The 13,524-nt window shown below is 38.5% G+C and overlaps 1 protein-coding gene across 4 annotated transcripts in view; it reads right to left on the reverse strand.

The window, feature by feature from the left end:
* Nucleotides 1-13,524, reverse strand: part of ERBB4 (erb-b2 receptor tyrosine kinase 4) — a 1,169,745-nt gene that overhangs the window by 679,072 nt on the left and 477,149 nt on the right. The window lies entirely within an intron of this gene.

Consider the following 13,524-nt stretch of genomic DNA (forward strand, 5'->3'; position numbering starts at 1 on the left):
TCACCAGATCTGATAATGTTCCACCTGGAAACATCCTAAAAGTCCCCTCCTCTTCCCCTCCTCCTCGGCCACCTCATAGTATGGGCCACAACTCTATTTCATTCAAACTGCTCTTTACTCCCTTTACTGATCTGGCTGCCTCTAGCCTTGCTCCTCTCATATCCATTCTCCACTCTGCTGCCATAGTAATTCTAAAAATGCCTCCACGATTGTGTGACTTTCCAGTTTAACACCCTTCAAATATTTCCCTTTGTTCTCGGAATAGAAACAGACTCCTTAAAGTGGTTCACAGGACAGCCTATGATCTGGCCCTTCCTCCCCTTCCAGCTTATCTCTTGCATTCTTTGTCTCAGCTAGTTCCGTGGACTCCCCAAGCTATCTCTCTGATCTGTTCCTTTACCTGGAAGACTCTGGTATCTTCTTTATCTGGCTAAATCTTACTCATATTCAGGTTTCTATTATCAATTCTTCCACAGGGTTTTTATGATGCCAACTTAGACCTACATCACCCTGCATTCTCAAGAAACACTTATTAAATTACTTGTTACTTATAAAAACTTACTTATAAAATTGTTTATTAAAAGTCACCCTTCCCCATTTGTATGTGGGGATAAATATGATGGCAGCTGAGAGAGAAGAGAAGAGGGGAGAAAATCAGGATTTTGAGGCCATGGCGTCTACAGAAAAAGCTGTGCAGTAACCTCCTTCCCCTCCTCCTCTTGCCCCACAGGGAAGAGTATTGCACCTGCCCTCATCTCAAATCCAGTAAGGGAGGTTTCCACTGTGCTATGTAGGGAGTTTATTATATGACCCATGTAATAGGATAGAAATGGAAAAATATAGCATAACTCCCACCTAAGAAATTTGGAAAGTAAGAACAGGTTAATTGTTTTTGTGGTGGAAACAGCCTGCCTTCTCTCTGTGTCTGAGTAAAGCATGCATGAAGGTTTTCGCTGGAACAGATGTAGGCCACATAGGTTAAAAAGAAGAGGTTTGGGACCATTTTAAGCTCTGTTTCAAATAACAACCTGGAAAGGAGAAGAACGCTTAAGAACCAAGACAGAGTGGAAAAAGCTACCAGCAAAACCAGGGCTGGAAGGACTGGACAAACTGGGGAGTAGAAAAAAGTTTCTACTGGAGGAAAACTAGTGATGGGAATATTTGAAGAACCCAGGATAAAGTGTGGCTTCTTCTAGCAGGTCCCAGGCCATCTTCACCAAAGAAACTCTTGTGCTTCCATTCTCTCTTCTTCCCTCTCCAGTGCCAATCCTAGAGTGACAAAAGCTATGGTAAATAAGCTGCGCAGGGAGAGCAGAAAAGGGACAAAAGCCATCAGAGGCTTTTTCTGGAAGACGTTGGCTGCCAAACAGCAGCCTCAACTGTCAGAGAAGGAGGGGAAGTTTTACCTTAGAATAAGGATGGAAGTACTGATTAATATTTTGGAGTCCAAGACAGCCAAATAGGAACAGCTCCAGTCTACAGCTCCCAGCGTAAGCGATGCAGAAGATGGGTGATTTCTGCATTTCCAACTGAGGTACCAGGTTCATCTCACTGGGGCTTGTAGGACAGTGAGGGCAGGAGAGTGGGTGCAGCCCACTGAGCGAGAGCCAAAGCAGGGTGAGGCATCTCCTCACCCGGGAAGCACAAAGGGTCAGGGAATTACCTTTCCTAGCCAAGGGAAGTGGTGACAGATGGCACCTGGAAAATTGGGTCACTGCCACCCTAACACTGCACTTTTCCAATGGTCTTAACAAACGGCACACCAGGAGATTATATCCCGTGCCTGGCTCAGAGGGTCCCACACCCACAGAGCCTTGCTCATTGCTAGCACAGCTGTCTGAGATCGATCTGCAAGGCGGCAGCAAGGCTGGGGAAGGGGCACCCGCCATTGCCGAGGCTTGAGTAGGTAAACAAAGCAGCCAGGAAGCTCCAACTGGGTGGAGCCCACGACACCTGAAGGAGACCTCCCTGCCTCTGTAGACTCCACCTCTGGGGGCAGGGCATAGCCAAACAATAGGCAGCAGAAACCTCTGCAGAGTTAAATGTCCCTGTCTGACAGCTTTGAAGAGAGTGGTGGTGCTCCCAGCACAGAGTCTGAGATCTGAGAACGGACAGACTGCCCTCTCAAGTGGGTCCCCAACCACCAAGTAGCCTAACTGGGAGGCACCCTCCAGGAGGGGCAGGCTGACACCTCACACGGCCGGGTACCCCTCGAGACGAAGCTTCCAGAGGAACAATCAGGCAGCAACATTTGCTGTTCAGCAATATTCGCTGTTCTGCAGCCACCGCTGCTGACACCCAGGCAAACAGGATTTGGAGTGGACTTCCAGCAAACTCCAACAGACCTGCAGCTGAGGGTCCTGACTGTTAGGAGGAAAACTAACAAACAGAAAGGACATTCACACAAAAACCCCATCTGTGTGTCACCATCATCAAAGACCAAAGGTAGATAAAAACACAAAGATGGGGAAAAAACAGAGCACAAAAGCTGAAAATTCTAAAAATTAGGGCACTTCTCCCCCTCCAAAGGAGCACAGCTCCTCACCAGCAATGGAACAAAGCTGGATGGAGAAGGACTTTGACAAGTTGAGAGAAGAGGCTTCAGAAGATCAAACTTCTCCGAGCTAAAGGAGGAAGTTCGAACCCATCGCAAAGAAGCTAAAAACCTTGAAAAAAAGATTAGATGAATGGCTAACTAGAATAACCAATGTAGAGAAGTCCTTAAATGACCTGATGGAGCTGAAAAACATGGCATGAGAACTACGTGACAAATGCACAAGCTTCAGTAGCCAATTCGATCAACTGGAAGAAAGGGTATCAGTGATTGAAGATCAAATGAATGAAATGAAGCAAGAAGAGAAGTTTAGAGAAAAAAGAGTAAAAACAAATGAACAAAGCCTCCAAGAAATATGGGACTATGTGAAAAGACCAAATCTACGTCTGATTGGTGTACCTGAAAGTGACAGGGAGAATGGAACCAAGTTGAAAACACTCTGCAGGATATTATCCAGGAGAACTTCCCCAACCTAGCAAGGCAGGCCAACATTCAATTTCAGGAAATACAGAGAACACCACAAAGATACTCCTTGAGAAGAGCAACTCCAAGACACACAATTATCAGATTCACCAAAGTTGAAATGAAGGAAAAAATGTTAAGGGCAGCCAGAGAGAAAGACTGGGTTACCCACAAAGGGAAGCCCATCAGACTAACAGCTGATCTCTCAGCAGAAACTCTACAAGCCAGAAGAGAGTGGGGACCAATATTCAACATTCTTAAAGAAAAGAATTTTCAACCCAGAATTTCATATCCAGCCAAACTAAGCTTCATAAGTGAAGGAGAAATAAAGACCTTTATAGACAAGCAAATGCTGAGAGATTTTGTCACCACCGGGCCTGCCCTATAGGAGCTCCTGAAGGAAGCACTAAACATGGAAAGGAACAACCGGTAACAGCTACTGCAAAAACACTCCAAACTGTAAAGACCATCAATGCTAGGAAGAAACGGCATCAACCAATGAGGAAAATAACCAGCCAACATCATAATGATGGGACCAATTCACACATAACAATATTAACCTTAAATGTAAATGGGCTAAATGCTCCAATTAAAAGACACAGACTGGCAAATTGGATAAAGAGTCAAGACCCATCAGTGTGCTGTATGCAGGAGACCCATCTCACGTGCAGAGACACACATAGGCTCAAAATAAAGGGATGGAGGAAGACATACCAAGCAAATGGAAAACAAAAAAAGGCAGGGGTTGCAATCCTAGTCTCTGATAAAACAGCCTTTAAACAAAGATCACAAGAGACAAAGAAGGCCATTACATAATGGTAAAGGGATCAATTCAACAAGAAGAGCTAACTCTCATAAATATATATGCACCCAACACAGGAGCACCCAGATTCATAAAGCAAGTCCTTAGAGACCTAGAAAGAGACTTAGACTCCCACACAATAATAATGGGAGACTTTAACACCCCACTATCAACATTAGACAGATCAATGAGACAGAAAGTTAACAAGGGTATCCAGGAATTGAACTCAGCTCTGCACCAAGTGGACCTAACAGACATCTACAGAACTCTCCACCACAAATCAACAGAATATACATTCTTTTCAGCACCACACCACACCTATTCCAAAATTGACTACATAGTTGGAAGTAAAGCACTCCTCAGCAAATGTAAAAGAACAGAAATTATAACAAACTATCTCTCAGACCACAGTGCAATCAAACTAGAACTCAAGATTAAGAAACTCACTCAAAACCGCTCAACTACATGGAAACTGAACAACCTGCTCCTGAATGACTACTGGGTACATAATGAAATGAAGGCAGAAACAAAGATGTTCTTTGAAACCAATGAGAACAAAGACACAACATACCAGAATCTCTGGGACACATTCAAAGCAGTGTGTAGAGGGAAATTTATAGCACTAAATGCCCACAAGAGAAAGCAGGAAAGATCTAAAACTGACACCCTAACATCACAATTAAAAGAACTGGAGAAGCAAGAGCAAACACATTCAAAAGTTAGCAGAAGGCAAGAAATAACTAAAATCAAAGAAGAACTGAAGGAGATAGAGACACAAAAAACCCTTCAAAAAATCAATGAATCCAGGAGCTGGTTTTTTGAAAAGATCAACAAAATTGATAGACCGCTAGCAAGGCTCATAATAGAGAAAAGAGAGAAGAATCAAATAGATGCAATAAAAAAATGATAAAGTGGATATCACCACCAATCCTACAGAAATACAAACTACCATCAGAGAATACTATAAACACCTCTATGCAAATAAGCTAGAAAATGTAGAAGAAATGGATAAATTCCTGGACACAAACACCCTCCCAAGACTAAACCAGGAAGAAGCTGAATCTCTGAATAGACCAATAACAGGTTCTGAAATTGTGGTAATAATTAATAGCCTACCATCCAAAAAAAGTCCAGGACCAGATGGATTCACAGCCAAATTCTACCAGAGGTACAAGGAGGAACTGGTACCGTTCCTTCTGAAACTATTTCAATCAATAGAAAAAGAGGGACTCCTCCCTAACTCATTTTATGAAGCCAGCATCATCCTGATACCAAAGCCTGGCAGAGACACAACAAAAAAAGAGAATTTTAGACGAATATCCCCGATGAACATCAGTGCAAAAATCCTCAATAAAATCCTGGCAAACCGAATACAGCAGCACATCAAAAAGCTTATCCACCATCATCAAGTGGGCTTCATCCCTGGGATGCAAGGCTGGTTCAACATATGCAAATCAATAAACATAATCCACCATATAAACAGAACCAAAGACAAAAATCAGATGATTATCTCAATAGATGCAGAAAAGGCCTTTGACAAAATTCAACATCCCTTCATGCTAAAAACTCTCAATAAATTAAGTATTGATGGGACGTATCTAAAAATAATAAGAGCTTTTTATGGCAAACCCACAGCCAATATCATACTGAATGGGCAAAAACTGGAAGTATTCCCTTTGAAAACTGGCACAAGACAGGGATGCCCTCTCTCATCACTCCTATTCAACATAGTGTTGGAAGTTCTGGCCAGGGCAATCAGGCAGGAGAAAGAAATAAAGGGTATTCAATTAGGAAAAGAGGAAGTCAAATTGTCCCTGTTTGCAGATGACATGATTGTATATTTAGAAAACCCCATTGTCTCAGCCCAAAATCTTCTTAAGCTAATAAGCAACTTCAGCAAAGTCTCAGGATACAAAATCAATGGGCAAAAATCACAGGCATTTCTATACACTAGTAACAGACAAACAGAAAGCCAAATCATGAGTGAACTCCCATTCACAATTGCTTCAAAGAGAATAAAATACCTAGCAATCCAACTTACAAGGGATGTGAAGGACCTCTTCAAGTAGAACTACAAACCACTGCTCATCAAAATAAAAGAGGAAACAAACAAACAAACAAGAAACAAACAAACAAGAAAGACAAACAAGAAAAAAACAAACAATCCCATCAAAAGGTGGGCAAAGGATATGAAAGACACTTCTCAAAAGAAGACATTTATGCAGCCAACAGACACATGAAAAAATGCTCATCATCACTGGCCATCAGAGAAATGCAAATCAAAACCACAATGAGATACCATCCCACACCAGTTAGAATGGCCATCATTAAAAAGTCAGGAAACAACAGGTGCTGGAGAGGATGTGGAGAAATAGGAACACTTTTACACTGTTGGTGGGACTGTAAACTAGTTCAACCATTATGGAAGACAGTGTGGCGATTCCTCAAGGATCTAGAACTAGAAATACCATTTGACCCAGCCATCCCATTACTAGTTATATACCCAAAGGATTATAAATCATGCTGCTATAAAGACACATGCACACATATGTTTATTGCAGCAGTATTCACAATAGCAAAGATTTGGAACCAACCCCAATGTCCATCAGTGATAGACTGGATTAAGAAAATGTGGCACATATACACCATGGAATACTATGCAGCCATAAAAAAGAATGAGCTCATGTCCTTTGTAGGGACATAGATGAATCTGGAAACCACCATTCTCAGCAAATTATCGCAAGGACAAAAAACCAAACACCACAAGGTCTCACTCAGAGGTGGGAAGTGAAAAATGAGAACACTTGGACACAGGAAGGGGAACATCACACACGGGGGCCTGTCATGGGGTGGGGAGATGGGGGAGGGATAGCATTAGGAGATATAGATAATGTAAATGACGAGTTAATGGGTGCAGCACACCAACACGGCGCGTGTATACATATGTAACAAACCCGCACATTGTGCACATGTACCCTAGAACTTAAATTATGATAATAAATAAATAAATAAATACAATATTTTGGAATAGATACTCTTAATTGAGGTCACTTAAAAGTAACTGTAGAATTGGTTAGTCTGTAGGAATGAAAAGAGAAGTCACAGGTATGGTGTGGAAGTTCCCACTGAGGACCAGAAGACAATAACCTCCACCAAATAAATATTAAAGAGGATATGGAGGCCCAGTGCAGTGGTTCATGCCTATAATCCCAGCACTTTGGGAGGCTGAGGTGGGCGGATCACTTGAGGCCAGGAGTTTGAGACCTTGCCAACATGGTTAAACTCCATCTCTACTAAAAATACAAAACTTAGCAGGGTGTGGTGGTTCGTGACTGTAATCCCAGCTACTCTGGAGCCTGAGATGGGAGAATTGCTTGAATCCAGGAGGGGGAGGCTGCAGTGAGCCGAGATGGTTCCACTGCACTCCAGCCTGGGTGACAGAGTGAGACTCCATCTCAAAAAAAAAAAAAAAAAAAAAATAGGTTACGGGAGACAACAATTTGTGTTTCCATTAAGCCATATTCTATAGTTTCTGGCATTCATTACACTTCAATATCCATTTAAATATCCATGACAACAGGCATTAAAATTTGTCATTGTGAAAACAATATTGTAAAGAGTGGTGATGGATATGGGTGGGAACTATTATGTGGATTATGTGCACCTGCAAAATGGGTCCCAAACACCACATCAGATTGCAGATTGTTTCTTTCCTTCTTTTTTTTTTTTTTTTTTAGACAGAGTCTCACTCTTGCTGCTCAGGCTGGAGTGTAATGGTGTGATCTCAGCTCACCACAAACTCCGCCTCCTGGGTTCTAGCAATTTTCCTGCCTCAGCCTCCAGAGTAGCTGGGATTACAGGCATGCACCACTACACCTGGCTAATTTTGTATTTTTGGCAGAGACGGGGTTTCTCCATGTTAGTCAGACTGGTCTTGAACTCCTGACCTCAGGTGATACACCTGCCTCGGCCTCCCAAAGTGCTGGGATTACAGGCATGAGCCACCGCACCCAGCCTAGATTGTTTCTTTTATACTGTTAAAAAAATCTGTATCTGTCAAAGTTATGAAATAGTATGATTTGTATTAGATATGCTCATTATGAGTAGCCATCAGAATCCATTCTGTTTAATATTACAAATTTTCATCTTTTCCATATACAAATAGCATATGAGACATAATCTGCTTTTCACAAAAGTCTACATGTATATTAATTGAATAAGATGTAGAAATGACTGCTTTACTACAGATCTCCATTTATGTATCAACAAACTTGAAGTGAGACTAGATATACTAACTTAAATGGAATCTTAACTGTGCTGATTGCAGTCTCACTCCAGCTTTCCTCTTCCTCCTACTAGTCTTCTCACTTGTCAATTCTTTTTTTTTTTTTTTTGAGATGGAGTCTCACTGTGTTGCCAGACTAGAGTGCAGTGGTGCAATCTCGGCTCACTGCAATCTCCAATCCCCTGGTTTAAGCAATTCTCCTGCCTCAGCCTCCTGAGTAGCTGGGATTACAGGCATGTGCCACCATGCTCAACTAATTTTGCATTTTTAGTAGAGACGGGGTTTCACCACGTTGGCCAGGATGGTGTCGATCTCCTGATCTTGTGATCTGCCCACCTCGGCCTCCCAAAGTGTTGGGATTACAGGCGTGAGCCACCGCTCCCAGCCCTCAATTCTTTAAAACAGAAAATCCAGCATCTCAGATGGAATCATTGAGCTGTTAGTTTAATTTTGAGAATCTCAGATCGAGTTGATGAAAAGGACATAATGAACACATTTTAAAAAGACACTGGCTATGAAACCAGACTGGCCTGTGTATGATGTCATCTCCACCATTTACTACATCTGTGAGCAAGTTAAATATCTTAAGTGTTAGTGTTCTCATGTGTTAAAAGAAAAAACAAAAAAGGATTGTAGTACCTAGCTCACTGAGTTATTGTGAAAATTGAATAAAATAAACTATACAAATTATTTATCATGCTGTCTAATACAATGGAAGTGCTCACATGCATAGAAAATTAAATTAATAATTCAAATTTTAAATTCATTTAAAAAACATTGAATTTTGTTAATTTTTTGCATCCAAACCAGGAAGCTAGCTATCAAATCTAGTAATTTTTCCTGTTTTACTATACAAAGAGTAATAAAATGATCTAAGAATCATGTGTTCCACCAGAATAGAAACAGATGATTTAGAACAAGACAAAAATATTTTTAAGAAATTTATATTAACACGAGAATAAACCGGTCCTTGAAGTTCAAAAATGTGTATATTATATAAACTCACCTGTATGATAGTTAACAGATTATAAATGTTATCTTACATAGTTTGAAGGACATACAGATATTTAATAAATAATCTGATGATGACTGGCTGGTCATTTAAAGTCATGATTTCTACTTCACTAAAGGCAAATAAATTTCAGATGTTAAAATGTAGTACCTAAAAAGCAAAACCATTTAAATACTAGAAAAATATAAATGCATATTTTTTCGGTCCTAAGATTTTATCACCACTGAAAGCATGATATTAAACCCAACAACCATAGGAAAAAAAATGACAGAATTGAGAACATAATAATTTAAAATTTATGGATGGCAAAAACAAACATAAAAATTAAAACAAAACCTAATAAAATCAACCAAATAAATAAAAAAAGCCATAAATAGGTTAAATATAGGAACTATCATAGCAAAATTGTATGCGTTTCTCTCATATAATCATAGGGGTTAAAGGATTTAATTCAGAGAGAGGTGTTGTCAGTTGTGGCTTGATTACTATTTGCCAGATGATTCCTTGAATGGCCCTTGAATGTCCTCCCTCAGGAGTAGGAGCTATTAAAGACCATTAAAGCTGGAGGTGACTTTAAAGATCATTCTGGTCCCCTCTTTGCATTTTACAGACATGATAACTAAGACTTGTTAAAGTTAAATCACTGTAGCCATAATAGAGATATGTATAAGACACAATAGGAGCAGAAAAATCTTTCCCTGCCTGGAGAACAAGAAGGTCAAAAGAATCTTTGCTGGGAAAGAAGCATTGCAGCTGAATGTAGAAGTAATTCCCCAGAAGGAAAGGAGATTCCAGATTAGAAAGAAAAGAAAAATAACAAAACCCAAATCTATTATTTACAAAGGTCTGAGGCATACCTAAGACAGGTATGTCTAGCATATTATAAATGATTAGGCATAACCAGAGTTTATAGGGTATTAGTGGTGTTACACGAAGTTTAAAATATAGGCAGTGTACTAAATACGTGGATGCCATGCTAAATAATTTTGACTCCGTCCTACAGAAGATGAGGAACCTAGAAATCTTTTACAATAGGCAACTAACATCAGGATTGTGTTTTAGAAAGGAACTGTGGCTGCTTGAAGGATGGAAAAGAGTGAAGAATTTAGAGATTAAAAACAGCCCACCCCTTTCAAGATCCTGCTGCAATATTCCACTCGGCCTTCTGGGTTCTATCTTGGCAGAGTCTTCCTTCTCTTTTTCTTCTTTGTAGGATTATATTTTTCATACATTCATTATACCTACATATATGAGTTTCTAAGACCAAAAGAGGTACAGTCAAATAAATGACTGGGCAAGCAGTTTACTTTCACAAACTAGAGAAAAGAACACTGTAGATAAATTGTCATTTGAAATAGGCATTGACACATAGGAAGGATTTGAGTACAAAGCAATTTGGTAGAGAAAGAAAAAGGAGAAAGGAAGATAGCATAAAGAAAGGTATTGAGACCAGAACAAGTAACTATAATTTCTTAATACCAAATATCGTGTTAGTATTAAAATTTCTGATTTTGTAATTGTTGTTAACAGTTTATTTCAATTCAGATCCAAAAAAGAAACATAAACATTGTGATTGACTGAAGTTTCTAATTAACTCTTGCTTAAACTATAGGTTCCACCACCATAACATCTTTATGGTGTGTGTGTGTGTGTGTTGTGTGTGTGTGTGTGTTTTCTGGCTTTCATTGACATGATAGAAGATAGTTCACTCAATCATCTAAATGGTTTTACTAATCACCCTTACTAGACAAAGCACAAGAAAGTAGTTTCTCAACAGGTCTTTAGATACAAGCATTTATTTGTTGAATATATTCAAAGAGATGTGTTTAGACAACCCTTTCCTGGAAGTTAGTTTGCCACTAATTACTCTCTAGTATGAATATAAAATTACGTAAATTTGGTGAAAGAATGTTTTCCTTTGTGAAATAAAGCACTTTCATTTTTGTGTATAAATCTTTGACCATATTACGGTGAACCATGCAAAATTGCCTACAAAAAGAGCAAACTCATTGGCTCAACTCAATAGAAATGAAGATGATCTTATTTCCTGGTGATTTAATGTAATCAATAGTATTTATAACATCTAACATATTGGATATGACAAATACCCATGTGTTAATCAAACATATTTATAAATGTCTAAGTTAATATCCAGATTACTTTACTTTTCAAAAGCAGATCACTGTCTTAGTTTGTACATAATTCTCTCATTCAATTTCAAATTTGTTCTTAGAAGGCAACTGGAAATATTTGGCAAGATATTAGAAATGTAGAGGAAGAGGAAACTGTGTGAAAATGTCTATAATGACTTAAACAGATTACATATCATTAAGATCCCTCTGGGATATCAAGGTCAAAGTGAGTGAAGGTATTCACTGCTCATCAGTGAAAGTCAGGGAACAGAGTACAGTCACTTTCTAAAAACTATTTCCCAACCCCATAGAGCTAGGATTAATTTACAGAATTTAATGCTTAGTTGAAATAGAAATGTGCTTGTTCTCAGTGAAGTGATGGTGAAGGTGCCTGTTAACAATTGTAGTTCTGAACCGGAATTATTTAATAAGTAGTCTGGTTGAAAGCAATTGGTCTCCCAGGAAATACTAGGTAATTTTCTCTCAATTTGAGTTAAATATCATGCCAGAAAAAGAATCTTAATGACTAGTTACAAAGTGACTGCTGAACAGTTTTCTCTCTACCTTAATGAAAGCCACAAAGAAATATTAGGGTTGAAAGTAGCCACTATTACTCATTCGATTAGGCCTCGAAAGACTCTTACTGTGGGATGTGGAGCAACAGGAGTAAATTTAAAGTCCTCTGGCTGGTTCTAACTTGTGTCCTAAACTCCTCAAAAATAATATATAGATTAAGAGGGTTTTCAAAAAGTATAATGACTTGATGACGTTCCACAGCCACTTAACAAACCATAGCCTCAAAAGTCTTACCTAGGGAAAAAATAAAATGGTCTTGTTTTAATAGTCTCAAATATCAAAATTAAGTCTTTCTGACCTCAATCAAACTTTTGGACATTTTGTAAGGACCCTTGGAAGTACAAAAGAGAAATATTGGACTAATTAGGCTTATCCAATATGATGAATTCTAAAAGAAACATTGTCAAAGTAAGAAATGATGTTTGAAACTTCTTGGAGTTACATTTATATAAATATGTTATTAATATGTGTTTCAGAATTGTATAAAGTTCCTAGAAATCTGATATGTTTTAGTGTAAATGCTATCCATCATAATTGTGGTTATTTTAAATTGTTGTATGCTACAGAAATAACCAAATTTCCTTGTCAATTGTGTAACTCTCCTATCAGATCTTTAGCCATGGCCATTGGAATTCTTGATGTCCAGAGGTAATTGCTTTATTCTAATGCGTTTCTGAAAGCTTCTTGCCAGCAATTACAATCCTAAAGTATTATGACTTTAAGGAGATTCATGGAAAGCATGAAAAGAACTCTGACAAGTACAGGTTTCCAATAACTATGAGTTCATTCCATTGGAATGAATTTTCAAAACTCTGATAAAGAAACTGATGGGTTTGTGAAACTGCTAACCAAGATCAAACAGAGCAAGAATTAATTACATTAGACTGAATGAACTGATAAGAAAGAATTACGGTTTTTTTAATAGCTTTTATATTTGAAACATTACTGGTTCTTTTAATGTTTTGTTTTGAGGTTTAAGGAAATATTTTTCATTAAAGCTACTATAGTTTACAGCAATTTGGTATAGCATACTTTTATAAACAAAAATGGAAACATTTAATTTTCTTTACCTGATCCCCTCAGAAACTATTCACAAATATTTTTATTTTCATGACATTATGGTTATTTGCATAAGTTCAGTAAGAAATTTCCAACAAAGCAAATTTAAATAGAGCCTGTACGTATTTGTGCTGCACTTATGTAAATAATCAGGCAAACTGGTCTTCCCGTGATTATCTTTGGTAGAAATGAGAGTGATGATAGAGAAAAAAATTATGTGTCAAAAGAAATCTAAAGTAAACCTGTCATTAGATTGTAGACTTATTCACTGTTTTTGAGTTTTTATTATCTACATATTGATTGAGTTAGATCCTGAATTCTTCTAATTTTGTCCAATATCTGGTTACAACTCTATAACAAAAACAAAAATTACTATTCCTGAAGTCCTGCAGGCCAAAACGGGACAGCATTATGTAAACTTCAAGATACAAATCTCATACCTGATTCATTGGTCACACAGAGAGTTTACCAAAAATGTCAGATGTCACAATCAGAGATGTTTAATCTACAAATTCAGGACAAGAAGTTGCTGACTTCGTGCTGCGGATATCTTTTCCCAGCACTGTCAAAACAAGACTCCCTATTGTAATGAGACATCCCTCCTCTTAATTTTCTCTTTACTTATCCCTACCTCTTTCAGTT

This window comes from Symphalangus syndactylus, chromosome 8, assembly GCF_028878055.3.
Source record: "Symphalangus syndactylus isolate Jambi chromosome 8, NHGRI_mSymSyn1-v2.1_pri, whole genome shotgun sequence".
Lineage (NCBI taxonomy): Eukaryota > Metazoa > Chordata > Mammalia > Primates > Hylobatidae > Symphalangus > Symphalangus syndactylus.